The 15,092-nt window shown below is 33.5% G+C and overlaps 1 long non-coding RNA gene and 1 pseudogene across 1 annotated transcript; one reads left to right on the top strand and one right to left on the bottom strand.

Moving 5' to 3' along the window:
• Positions 1-1,351: 1,351 nt before the first annotated feature.
• On the bottom strand, positions 1,352-4,718 carry LOC144411708 (ryncolin-1-like; annotated as a pseudogene).
• Positions 4,719-9,694: 4,976 nt separating this feature from the next.
• Positions 9,695-13,065, top strand: LOC144432376 (uncharacterized). Its single transcript, XR_013480563.1, has 3 exons — positions 9,695-9,858; positions 12,685-12,833; positions 12,983-13,065. It is a non-coding gene; the product is annotated as an uncharacterized LOC144432376 (long non-coding RNA).
• Positions 13,066-15,092: the final 2,027 nt, after the last annotated feature.

The following is a 15,092-nucleotide window of genomic DNA, read 5'->3' as shown; positions in this document are numbered from 1 at the left end:
GTGATCTACAAACCGAACGTTTTAATTTCTTACAATAAAAATTCTATTCAGTTATGGAAATCATCTCAATTCAAATCCATAAGCAAGTTTAGCTTTTCTACATAACTGGAAATTTAATAAAAAAACTTAAAATTTGACAGTTAACTGGACTAAATGAGTCAGTTAACAACGGCTGGTGTTAAAAGCACATGAGAAAACAGCATTGCCTCAATTCACGGGTGATAATATGAAAATTGGGTTTGTTAAGTTATTTTTTACAGAATTTTCATGTAAATTTGGCGTAGTAATACTCGTAACTGTCCTGATGGATTAGTCTAGTAACTAGCAAGAATAAAACTACTTTATTATAATGAGAAGTATTATATTCTTATTGATACTGAAATCAGACATAATTTGAATGATAAATTTGAGTCTAAATTTTGTATTCAGTGAAGCGTCGGCAGCACTTTTCGTAAATATTAATTTTCGTTTGCAGAATCGGCATTTGTAAACTTGCATTCAATAGCCATTGTTAAAATTATTGTAATTCGAATATGGTTGATTTATGAACAATATATTTTGATTGGGAACTATTTATTCACTGTCATCATCAGTCATAATTTCCGAAATATGTATTCGTTATAATTTATTGGCAGCACCCATTAGTTTTATTACAAGGAAAAATATGTGCAAATTAATTATCATTAAATGAGTGTACATTTGAAAAGGGAATGATACCTGGAATAGCGGTTAACCGTCAAAATTATTTGTAACCCGAGACCAAGAACGATTTACTGATTACCCATTCATTCCCTGTCCTAGTCTCATCTAATCAAATTATATCTATGTTTGAAAACTATGGTGTTTCTTCTTCTCCATCCTCCTTCATCTGTCCCTAATGTAACACAAGGAAATAGAAAGGAGCAAAATACAGTTTCGTCACAATTGTTTGCACTGGTTTCACAAATTATACGAATCAAAAGTATACAAAACTCAAATGGAACATTTCGGATAAATACTCAAGACCGTATACTATGAATGAATTAGTAATCAGGCTTGAAACCTGGGTAGAGTAATATCAAGAAAAGAATTAGGCGCATTGTATGCTATCATATTTTCTAAAAATAAAGACTCGTATGTAAAAAGGAATAGTAAGTCATTTTCTTAATCGAGTTGATATTCGTGATATCTGAATTATAAACAGCAATAGGTGCAGCAAAAAGTAAACATGCAAAATTTTACAATAATTTTTCACCCAAATGTGGAGCGTTTATTTCCTGTGTATATTTATCCTAATATATAATTCTATTGAATTAACATAAACTTCTGCCAGCATATAATTTAGTAGAAACCCGAGCTCGTACGACACAAACATAAACCTATGTGTTAATCAGATAAGGGAATCGTAAGGTTCACTTACGTGTCATCACATATCTAATACATTATGTCCATTTCTTGATACTGTTAAATGCTCTGTAACAAATTAACCGATAATTTTGAATAAATTGACATCAACACTAAAAATAGTTTTCAACGTCATAATATTGGAAAATTCGATAACATTCTGTTATTGACTTCCGAAATTAAATGTAGCCAAAATGAATATTTCGCATTTGATTATTAGCAATATGCATAATTCATCTTCTTGTATATGGATTTCCATCATGTGGATTGTTTTGCAACAATTGAGCCGGAGCAAGATCCTGCCCCGTGAAAACGGATGGTTTTAAGAGAAAAAAGAGAAAGACGATTTTAACGAGTAATATGAAATATATGTGATCCTTTTTAAAAAGCGATTCTCGAAAACAATTGTTTAACTAATTTCATCTGTCAATAATAATAATTTAGAAGTATGAGTTGTCTATGTGTCATAAGTTTATTGTCATATAATATCGATGGAAATAAAATCTTATAGAGACATTCGCTTGATCCTTACTGTTATATCAAATTAACAGCTATTTCAGTTACACGCTAACCCATATTCTTTGATATTCTGGAGTCAGATTGGAATCTAGTTTAATTAGTAGTTAAAATTTGAGGCGTTTCAGCTCTTAAATTTTAATACCTAAATGGCTAGCGTTAGCAAGGTTTTTTGCGTTAGCTTGCAAAACCTTGTGTATAATTTGTGAAATCTGTGCAAGAAATTGTCGCGGGACTGTATTTAGCTTTTTGTTATTCACTTATATTACATTAGGGACGTGTACAGTAGTGTGTCGAGTCAGAGTCATAATATAAGCTGATAATTTTTCCACCAAAGTAGATATCCGGTTATTCATGTTTGACTCCGAACACCCCTATCAATGTAACCCAATACAGGCTCCTTTTGTATCACTGATATTAAGGTTGGTCGTGTTTTTGTTGCCCTGTATTTTATCTAATCAATACATTTCTGCTGGATATTAAAGTTTACCTATGAGAGCAAACCATCGAACTAATTATGTGGCTTTATAGCAAACCAATTCCTCGGAGGGTTTTACTTGCTTGGCAAGATTGCGTGTTCGTGAAACTGCACGGCTGCACAATCGTTGGTTCCACCATGGTTGCAATATTCAGGGTTATTGCACATAAATTTGAAAGATTTGGTTGCCTATGTTTCTAACGTCTACTCACTTTAATTATTTTTACCTTAGCCTATTAATCGAACGGATGTTGTCCATTGTCTCTTCATACAGGCGATGTTCTTACGCTACATCTTTTTCGACCTATTTTCTTTACTTTTATCTCATATTTGTTTGTATTAGTATATCTCATATTTTCAAGATTATCATCACGCTCAAATATATTGTTTTCAGAATTGTAAGAACAAGCATTATACAGGTCTATACACATTTATTACCATTTTTAATTTGGACAAGTTTTTACATAAAGCACTGCACTCCATTGGCAGTATATATCTTGTTCAGTTGCCATAAAGTCCAATCTCGCTGTCTATATGACAGCGATAAAGTATGAACAACACTCCTTGGGTGGCTAGACCCTTTGTAAACAGACTATCGGATTTCCAAAAGAGCATTGTCACTTCCTAAAATCATATATATGGCCATTGTGACCATTAAAACTACTTGAATCGCGGAGATAAAACGTTTGTATTTTACAAATGCTGAATAATGAAATATTGTATGTAAACTCATCGCATAATTTGGCTACTGCTTTTGCCTCATTTTCATTTCAACAAATTTCAGAGAATAATAATAGCCTTTCCAAGCTTTCCAGGTAACAGATATTCCATATTTCACATTTCCTCCATTGATATACAGCCCATTCAAATTTGCTGCATGACAATTTCCGTACCAGAACGCTCCCTTGTAAGTGTCGGCACAGTTGTAAGATACTATGTCATGATCTGCGTCTTTCGTTGTGAAGGGTCGTCCTTGATGTATAGGGGTTGTCCTTGATAGGAGTCTTCTAAAGAATTTCCAGCATTTCCACTGTATTGACCCACCGTTAGGCGATAATTTGTTGAAGAATCACCGATCGAGAATGCTCTAGAAAAAATAGGATATATAAAAACATACATTTATAAACTTGATTATAAAGTTTACATTAAATTGAAGGTTCGAAATCATACCCATATTTTGCATAGGCTTTGTTTCCTTCCCAGTCTTCCATGTCTACTCTGAGTTCATATGTCTTATCTTTCGACATCTGATAGATATTTTCTAAACCTAAAAATTTAATGTACTGGCTTCATAATGTATATCAGTAACACAAATACGGGCTTTTAAAATTGTTGTCCACATAGCTATATATGGTGCTCTTCACGTAATCGACTGATGTCATTACGTCTAACAGTTGCCGCGAGTTAATTTTCATTTTTTACCAGATTGTATAGATTCTATAGAATATCGTCATCCAGTTTCTGGTTTGCATAAGTTTCATGTTTCATACTATGATCAGGAGTTTTTCGTCAACCATTGAAGGTTGCATGGTAGGAAGCAATATATATATATATTTAAAATGGACGCGATGAAGTATATCTCGAGCATTTTTCAATTGTCAACATTTTTAGGAACTTGTTGCAGCAAAATAAGGTTGATGTCATTCAAGTGAATAAAAAACTCACCAAACCAAAATTCTCCAATCGTATTTCCAAACCCCTTTACATAATCATCCCATCCACGATAAAAGTCTTCAGAGCCATCCATTCGACGTTGAAATACCTTTGTAAAACATTCTATTTTTAATTATATACCTTATCGATTTAGTTTTAATTGTACGAAGATTTGGGATAGTTTTAATCTGACACCTTTGTCTGGATGAGTGTGCTTGCATGAGTTTTCATGGAAAAGATTGATCAGATAGATTTCCGATCACTGATGCGCTCGGAGATTTATATTAAAATATACGGTATATACTTGCGATAGCGATCAATTTTTCAAAAGAGTTCCACAGTAATTTTCGAAATAACTAAAAATAGTAGTTTAAGAAAAATGCAACTAGAAGAAACTACAAAAAAGAATACAACAACAATAACAAATAATAATATCAAAACTATCCATACGTCCATTTCGTGTTCAATATTAGAAAAGTACGCGACAAAATTGTTAAATTATAAATAACAATGAATCGATTTAACTCACAATCCATCCTCCTCCATCTGTCATGAGATCACAGTAAACTTCAATCTTATCAGAAACAGGGGTAGGATAGATTTCAAAAACTCCTCCGGTTTTATTCCAAGAAAGAGAATTGAGTTTGTGTAATCCTCGACAGCTATCAGGATAATAACGCTCTGAATTTTAAATTTACAATTATACCGATTTATTGACGAAACATATATTTTTTGTAGTATTAACTTTGAGCAATGACTATGAAGGATACAGGAAATGTGAAATGAATGCACGTTTAATCACTGTATATATATTTAATTTTATTTTTAATACAAGCTAGTTCATGTAAAACTATTAAGCCCTTAAGAATTTTATAGAAAGGCATCCGTAGTAAAATCTATAATGTAATACAAGCAATGCAATATATCGTTATTAAAAGCGACGTGATAAACATAATTACGATGCTGGCTTTAAAATATCACTCAGAGTAATAAGAGTAATAATTTAATATTCCAGATGCATAGGAATAAATATTGAAGGTATTATTGAAGGTATTGAAAGTATTATCTGATTGGTACATCATTCTCCTCGTTCAACGTTTTCTTGATGTAGTTTGCAGGATTCGTACTTCGCTGTACAGTGTCCAGTATCTTCTTGACTATAATGGCTAACGACTGACCAACTGCATAATAAAAGTACAAAAACGATGGATATGTATGACTTCATCTTACTTCTAATTTATCTGTAAAAAAAAAGTATATGATAACTAATTCGAAGCATATTTTTATCAAAGACATATAATAATAATTAATACTTTAATGAATAGATACTTTGCAAATTTGCTATTCATATTCACTTGGAATATTACGGTTAATTTTTTGCTTGTATATTCGCTATACCTATACAACTGATTAATTAGTACTCTTAGCGTAGTTTTTTTTTCATTACTGTTTCAATTGCATGTCTTTCGATCTTTTTTGTGAATGCCATCTATACTGGTAACAATAAATCTTGATCCATCAAAAAATTTCAACGTTGTCCAAATTTCTACATATTTTGACCACGTTGAAATAAATTAATAAAAATGTTACCAAACGTAAATTACGCGTTTTTTGCGTTATCTTCTAAATTAGTTTTATACTATCTGATTCAAATCCTTTATAATCTGTTAACTATTTCAAATAAAACTACAAAAAAAAATTATACAAAAAGAAATCGGAAGGTTAGGCAAAATGCTTAACCTCGCCTGTTTTTTTTTTTATCAGAATCAAATTGCGTACACACGCGTCTTTCTCGTCTATTTACTTGTTCTAAGAAGGCAAGCTAAAGTCTTTACATTCTGAATCTAAGGCATTGGGGAGTACGACTTGGTACTATCTCAAAAACAACCGATGCCTAACATAGTGTTACTGGTCATGTGAAACAGACAGCCTCTGCGATATATTTATATTTGTTCACTTACCGGAATTGAGCTCAAAGATTGCATGAGTAAAAAAAATAAATTGAAAAAAAATCTTAACTATAATATATATATAAAAACGGATCTCTAGTTTCAATAATTTAACAGGAGGCGCCACATTTCGCATGAAATTCCTATCATATGAAGGGGGATGGCGCCCGTGAATGTGCAATACAATACAAATGCAGACAAAATTCTATGGGAGAAACATAGTAGAAATTGTTCAAGGAGTTTAATTTTGTCCGATATGTCTGTTTAATGTATAACAACTTCCTTGATACGATATAAAATTAAATTGAAACTAATTTTATTTTTCATTATGTCAAATATCGGAAATTGTTTATTTTCTAAAGTATACAATTCATTCACCACACCTGCATAATTGTCATGAACTCAAGGGTTCCTCATTGTTTTCGCGATTTGTGAAAAACAGAAGACGAAAGGTTAATTTTAAATATGAACTGTAAAATTGCACAATTTACAACGGTAATATAATAAAGCTTTAAATCTAGGTAAAGCATATTGCCCAAGTTTGATGAGAATTAAATAGCTAAAAAATTCACGTGGTGGCGCGTTTAGAAAACCAGCAAAATTGGTCCACGAATGGCCGAATATAAAATAGAAAAAACCAATAGCATTTTGGTGACGTTTGCACTTCCATTGCTAACTGACTCCGTAATATGTTTTTGTGGGCGATCACAAATAATTTGTAAATATAGTTGGATGTCGTGTATTCATTTCACTTCACTGAAAGAATTGGTTTTTAGTCGACTTTATTTCGTGGGGTAAAGCACATATCTTCCCATCCTATTATATATCAAATGAAATCAGCTTGCGCCATTAATCGTTAATCAGGAAACATTAGTCAATTTTTTTGAAAGCGTAGGCTGTTTACAAGAAGAAAATAAACGCAAGATTTCATATTTTGAAAAAAAAAAATGTATTATTTGAAGGTTTTTGTAAAGATGTTGTCGAATCAAATTTTAACCATGAGGATTACCCGTATCATCTTGTTAATATTGTTATGGCTATGATTATAGTTCTACTCTCTTTTTTGTTCGAAGGAGACTGATATGGGACTGATTATTCCAACCATTCTTGTACAAATATGTTGCAGGTATACTGTTCTCAAATGCGCCCATGAAAACTTGGTATTACTTAAATATTTTTTCCGAAATGAATGCCGATATATTTAGATTAAAAAATGCTTTTCAAAGTCAACCGTCTAAGCAAGGGCTATTACTATATGACCCTATTTCCACAAGTGAGCAATTTGTTATACATGAACAATGCCTCAAATCTAATGTGGCCGTTGTTGTTTTTATGTGCAAAGGAAGGCTAATAGAAGTAAAATTTTCGATATTTGAGTATATTTGGTATAACACGAAATGCTAAAGTTGTTAAAGCAGTAAGGGTTGGACAATTACCAACGGTTTATAATATTTGACTATTCAAAATATGAAAATATGAAAAAATATTGAAATCATCAAAACAATACGTTTTGAATAATTTTCAACTGTTTATGGTAATTGACTTTCGATATGTTATCTATTTTTGACTGTCGCATAAATTTGCAAATATTATTACTGTGACACCATTAAATGTGAACGTCCGGCGACATATTTCTTGACTATTTGCCAAGAACGTCATAACTAGTCGTTTACATTTATTTGCTACGACGACTATACTGCTTTTCACCAACGTAAATGATCTCTAGTGAGAATGTTATTTCTAGCAATTTAATAGTTAGCAAAGAAATGTTTTTGAATATTCCGAGAAATGAGTGATTTTATATTCGGGCGGGTCATGAACGTGCGGTCACACTACTCGCAAACTCAAATCGAACATCGAAGTAACCCCGCGACGGTGAGTAATCCTACCGCACATTGTCACAGTTTTCATGAGATTCGAACTTAGGTAGCAAGCTGCGTTGCTTGCCACCTATCCAAGTGTTACGTTGTAAACGTACGTTGTTTACAATTTTATCGTACATTTTGCCTCTGTGTACAGTGCATCGTGCGCTGCCTTGTAAATAATCATTGTAGAACCGTTATTACAATTATTCCCTTTGCTTGTAGCGTAAATTAGTAATTTTATCTGTTGTCTGGTTTAGCGTTTTCCTTTCCGTCATTTTTGCATTACGTATTCGTCGTGTAATAGCCGAAGATATTTGTCCGTATTGTTGACTGTTAACTTATCTTTTATATATATAAATATATTGTAATTGTATAAGCCACTCGGATCGGAAAACGTTTGGTAAGAAATTAGCCTTTTGTTGTTGATAAATGCTCTGTGACTTAAGTTAATCAATTGTGTTTTATTCATTTAAGAAAACCGCTGTTATTTGCCAAGTGTATAAAGAAGAAGCTGATTTATGCATGTGTCTTATTTGTGGATAGAGGGGCTGAGAGTGGCGCATTCGATACGTTTTCATTGTGTCTTGTCTATATAGATTCCGGGCTATCAAAAGACGTGACATCAAGAATATCCTCCGACGTTGTATTAACAACACACCCAGATTTAGGCGAATAGCGGTCTTCTATAAACTTGCTTTTGACTGTGTTCAGCAAGACCGTGAGCTATGTTTCATGATTTATCTTGCCTTTTTCAATCAAAACTTCTCTCTAATATGTCGAATAAACATTGTTCTTAAAATCTTATGACTTTGGTGCAGGCAGACTAATAACTTGGCGATAAAGCTACGCGATAAGATAGGAAGTCGGAGCAAAATTTTTTCTTACATTTTTAAAATCATAATTCTGGCAGCGTGCGCAACTGCTGAAACGCACTGACTTGCCCTAGATTTACCACGATTCAAGGGATATTACAATAAAAATTAAAAAAAAGATACAAAAATAAAATATATATATATATTTAAAATCAAACCCGAATTGTAATGAGCATTCGTTGCATTCCCTTTTTCAATCCTGTACCAAGTTAATTGAGAATGAGCGTGAAAATGAAATGGCGCGTGGTAGAAACATTTGAATTGAGACTTGTCTCGCCGTCTGGTGAGTAGTTGGATCATACGCCTTTTAACACGAACGGATATATAACCACTAATTTTCCATGGTGGTAATCCAGAAATGTGTCCATAAATGTTTTGCATGACGTTCACATTTAGCGATGTCACAGAAATAATATTTGCATATTTATGCGACAGACAAAATAGACCATACAGTATTTGGAAAGGTAATTACCATAAAGCGAATAAAATAATTCAATCCTTACTGTTTTGACAACTTTAGCATTTCGTGATTTACCGAACATGCACGTACATGACCTTTACATTTACCGGCTTCACAGGAAAATTACTTGCAAATTCATGCGATTTTTTAATTCATAAAATAAATAGCTTCAGTTCGTTGAACAGTCGGGGGATTTCAAATGTCATATTTTGAATAATCAAATATTATAAACCGTTGGATATTGACCAACCTATACTGCTTTGATAACTTTGGCATTTCGTGTTTTACCGAATATCCTAAAATGTCAAAAATTTTACTTTTATTAATTTACTGTTGTGTGCGCACAAGAACAACAATGGCCATATTAGATTTGATGCATTGTTTTTATATATTGTTTCATTGATGGAAATACGGTTATATAGTATTAGCCTTTGCTTAGACGATTAAGATTAAAGCTTTTTTTTCCCATCTAAATATTTCGACATTTATTTCGAAAAATATATAAAAGGATACCAAGTTATTATGGGCACATTTGAGAACAATATACCTGCGACATATTCGTGCAAAAATGGTTGGAATGAAGATCGACATATTTTTGGCTGCGATATATTTTTCGGGAGAAACGGCAACTTCTCAGCTCTGCTCCAAAACAGATTAATATCAAGCTATTGACTGGGACAGGGTAAGAAATCTTGGAAATTTATCAAAAACTTTTTCTGTTGGTATAATATTTTGACGAAGTCGCACATTAGTCACTTTTAAAATGAAGAATAAAAATGAAATATTTTAACCTTTTTTAATAATGTAATAATGCTAACTATTGCTAATAATGCTAACATTGGATTATATTTAACCAAGGCAACGAGATTTAAGAATTTCGACGATCGTTTTTTGTTTTCAACAGTTCAATATTCTCAATTTAACTACTATTAAATATCAAGTATGAGCCAGTGTGTTTATTCTGTGCGAGAACCATTTTCAATTATAAAACCTTGATGTTCTGTTACCGGTTTTATCGTTTTATATCAGTCCGGACTTGTCCTTGCTCAATATATTTTCCACAATGCCTCGCAATATTTCGGCCAAATATGATTAACTGTCTTTACCAAATGCGGCAACTTATTTTGATTCTTGAATACCACCGACACTCGACCAAATTTGTGTCAATCTTGGCCGATAGGATCGTCGACTTGAGTTGGAAAAATAAGTCGATTTCTTCGTGAGTGCAAAATAAATGTCACAATATGCATTTTTTTGCGATATAACCTCGTATTTTCGGAAAAGCCATGTCATATAAGTACGTTATTTAAATTATGCGCAAATAATTAATTTTTGATCTAAATTTGTCGCAAATAATGTTACAACATTTAGGCCGCGAAATGATTTAATGTAATATGAAGCATGGTAATGGGAATAACGTCAATAAGTCGGCATCAATAATTATTATAAAATGCTGACTAGGTAGTAAAGTCGAATAATGTTAAAAACGGTGCAATAACAAGTCTTCGTCGCGAGGCAAGCGCAAGTATAATCAAACGAAAGAATACGCTCGTCGTGCCATTGATAAATTGGAAACCCGACGTTTTTTTTTAATACGATTTAAAAAAAGTCAACTATCGTTTCATAAATATCCGTATACCAGTGTCGGTAATGATAAAATTGATCGCATAAAATTGGGACGGTTAATTTGCAAAAATGATAAAGGAAATCAAAGCTAGCACAAAAGATAAAAATCGGAATAAAATTAATTTGAATTCACTCTTCTCTTGTCTTAACATCTGTCGCCGGCGTGTAGTACTGTCAGCAATATGAAAACCCAAACTCGATGTCCCAATCGAAAATGAAGTGAATTCAATTGGTTGTTATGATAGGTTTAAATGTGTGAAAAAATATCGCAATTACGGGGTCATTACGAAATCGATTTGGCCGTAATTACGGAATTGATTTTTGTCAATTACGTGCAAGCCTAAAAAACAGACGAGGCCGTAATAAAACCTCTACAATCTAACCACAAGCCCTACGACTAAAAAACAGCACTCAACAGTAAACCAGACAAACACAACATTGAGAGTCGGCAAACTGCGGGCCAAATGCGGCCCGCGAGCTAATTTGTTGCGACTCTCGAACCACTCGACATTCAATACATAAAACAAAAATTGATCCCAAATTTATTATTGTCCCTACACGAATTTATGTGGTGACAAGTGCTGCTGTACGGCGCTTCTTATGAAACAAGTGGCTTCAGTTGTATGTCGTTCGAGTTAATTTCGATTTTTAAAATTTAAAAATGTCCGGAAAACGGAGCGACAAGGGTCGAGCATTCCAAAGTGCTCGGACGGAAAAGTATTTTCTTTCGTGGGCATTACAAAACCAGTTTGCTCGATATGCCCAGTCAGCATCGCAGTTATTAAGAGTTTCAATGTTTTAATTAAACTCGTTACAAAACGAGTCGTCGAAATTTCGATCCCGAAACCCGGGACTGCGCCACAGCTCATCTGTGCGTTAGGGCAAAAGGTGTAAAGTCCACGTTCGGAAGAACATATGGCCTTGAGCAGCTTTATCTGAAATGCATTAAACTTAGATTAAAATTTGTACTCGCTTGTCAGATCATCACTTGGACGACGAGTTGCCATAAAAACATCATCTTTCACATTAATAATAGATAAATAGAAACAATGTATTGTTGGATAATATATTAAAAAAACGCTACATACACATCTCATTGGGACAGGCGAGAAGGGCAGCAATGCAAATGCGCCATAAATTGAAGTTTAATTAATGTAGCGATTGTTCGAAGGCGGAAATATTGCGGCCCGCGCGCTACCTGAAACGTGTATATTTGGCCCGCAAGAACATGAAGGTTGCCGACCCCTGCACAACACTATTGATCAGCAAGTCTGACTTCATAAACAATTGCCATGTCAGTATGTTGCAATAATGCTGGGCCAATTATTGTCTCTACGCCCGTATAGGAATGTCTCTCATCAGTCCGAATAAGATCTCCCCAACAATTTGATGCAAGCATTGTTAACCCGAAATCTTAATGTGAGGCCTGGTTATCAATATTAATAACTACAAAAACGATATAATATCGAAGTAGGTTAGATGTACGAACCATGTTACGTGTGTCAATGTCTCGAATATGAGAACAGTTAATGGCCATCAAACAAATACAGATATCGCATTAAATAGCATAACCGTCGTTTTTAGTAAATTTCCTAATGCGTATGATTTATTGCATAGGCTTAGTTTATTTGTATAAAGGTGGTCCGCCAAAGTTTTGTCAGGCTTTACCGGTCCGTCAACCGAAAAAGGTTGCCGACCACTGGTATAGTTGACGAATTGAGAAGTTGAATTCGACAATATACAGCTGTACACATTTTCGTTCTTTTTCTTGTACACAACCTTCGTATTCAGATAAATTAGCTATAGGACCCCGATTAACGAACGATTCAGGGCGGTACATGCAGTGGAATTCAAATAATTTTCAAGTGTATTTGTATTTCAGTTCGGCAAAATAAAAGGAACATGGTTTGATGGACTTGACATTCCGAATCCTGGTAATACTGGTAAATTTCCGAGAACATGTCATGATATACATCATTTCGAAGCACCAGAAGATGGAGTTATGTTCAACCTAACTCTGAGCGTTCGCGGGTGAACTAGCAGTAATCTTATTCAAATATAGACTGTCTAGTTTGATCGATTTGTGTAAACTGTAAAGTTCTATGAGTGCATTTGACAGAGCAAATCACGTAGCAGCGTTTTTGTTTATTTGTTTGCTTAATTTATAACCTTTGTTAAAGGCTATTCAACAAGAATACAATGGATTTCCAGTTACACTTTATCCGAAGAGAGGGCGAAACATACATCATAGATCAACAACTCAGTGAGCGCAATTTGTATCATTGTGAATTGTAATCAACAATGTGACAAAGACACAACATACAGAAAAAATAGTTCTACATTGAATTAATTTTGTAGTATTTCTAAAAAAGCATTTTATAATTTCTTATCCTAGGCGAGCGCTAATCGCACCAAATCGCAATTCCATTTACTGTTCCATTACTTGTGTATCTAGTAAACTTTTCAGCCACACAATTTATCGAATTAATTTCATCTGTAAAAATAGGCACTTAAGCTCAAACCCGCATTAGCAATATATATTACTGATAAGACAATGTCTTATTTACCGAAATTCTCAAATTTGCATCGACGTAGCGTATTGAAAACCTGCTGTTAGAAATATAACACACTGTATTCTCGACATTAATGAACATAACCAATATTTTTTTTTTTAGAAACTTCGTTTCTGGCAAAACACAAGAAGTTGTATTTTGATACCCCAGGTGGTGGCGCAACAAATGAAGAGCTAGATACTTGTAAGTAGAAATTGTTGGTTTAATTGCGGATATATATATACTAATATATAGACCCAAGACTTGCCGCATTCTGCTTTGACCGTCTAGAACAGGGTGGTCTGAACCCAGGCCCATTTTCCCAACCTTCATTATCTGTAGCCCGCGTCGCATTCGGCGAGTAATCAAAAAATCGCATTTAGTGTTGTTTCGTAATAACATTTACCAGAAAAAGCTTTTGTTGTTTCATCGCTAATGTCACTGAATTGTCTGAGTTATGACTAACTGAGGCAACTAGCGAAGTTGAATGATGTTCTCGGCAGGCTTAATTGTTATCTGTCTGTCTATCTTTTTGGTCAGGAATATATGCTAACAATTTTGGCATCGCAGAGAACTTAAAATTGAATGCGGATTCTGATAGCTTAGGTTGGCTATGCCTGATAACTTAATATTAATGTTAAAGTCTAACAATATAATTAATGCCAGGTGTTTTTTGCAACCAGCCTAAACATAATTGCAAAAAATGCTGCCTATATATATTAGAAATTACCCTCAATATTCGGAAGCACTTACATTAGCGGAAGCCCTTTTTCAGTTTGAAAGAGTTTGAAATCTTACGCTAAATATAAATATAGAAACACATTTGCATGTTTTAGTAAGTTTTTGGTGGTTTCTGCATGTTTTGCTGGATAAATGACTACTTATCAATTTGTTTCCATAATTAAAGCGTTTGTTTTGTATTGAACTGTTTACCTATTCTTGGCACTATTGTGGCCCGCGAACAATACCCCTAGAGCCGACAATCTTTTATTAAGTATTTCCATGGTTTATCACCTTGCAAAATTGCAATATTTGGACCAAGGTTTACATTTATTAGCTCCCACTTACAACTATCATTTCAGATGCAGACAACCTATTTCGAGGCGAGTATTTCTTCATGACAGATTACGACACTTATTTTGTCATGGGATTCTGCACACCAATAGGTAAATACAATAATGTTACATAGTGATGTATAAAATTAGTACATGCAATGATATTGCATTTTGCATTAAATATTTTCAGGATTGAAGGGATTTTCACACTTCAGAACCATAACTCCGACAGCAAAGGCAATTTATAATATGTGGAATGTATTTGCCAGTCACAATCAAGTAACAAGTATAGGATGGGAAGATATGTGCTTTGCCTGGCAGTAGTAAATTCGATTAAAATGTACTTCTTTTGATATATTCACTTTATAAAGTGTTGTATTTTGATTCAATATTTCATCGTTATAAAACAAACTCAACGACATCAAACTATATTTGAATATGGAAGTTATTGTATATTAATATCATGTCAGTAGCAAACCTTTATTAGATTCAACGTCATCAAAGTAAACAAACAAATGTGTACGTATAACTCGCAGATTGCAAACTGTTTTTCAAAGTACATATTCGAAATTCGGCAACATTAAAAACTCCTACATGGGTACATTTTAGAGTCTAATATATCTGGTATTTGTTACCGAATTCATAGATTGAACTTTTTATATGAATCATTTGTTGCTTTGGTT

Source organism: Styela clava, chromosome 15 (genome assembly GCF_964204865.1).
Source record: "Styela clava chromosome 15, kaStyClav1.hap1.2, whole genome shotgun sequence".
Classification (NCBI taxonomy): domain Eukaryota; kingdom Metazoa; phylum Chordata; class Ascidiacea; order Stolidobranchia; family Styelidae; genus Styela; species Styela clava.
The sequence above is the reverse complement of the archived record's forward strand: the minus strand, read 5'-3'. Positions and strand labels throughout refer to the sequence as shown.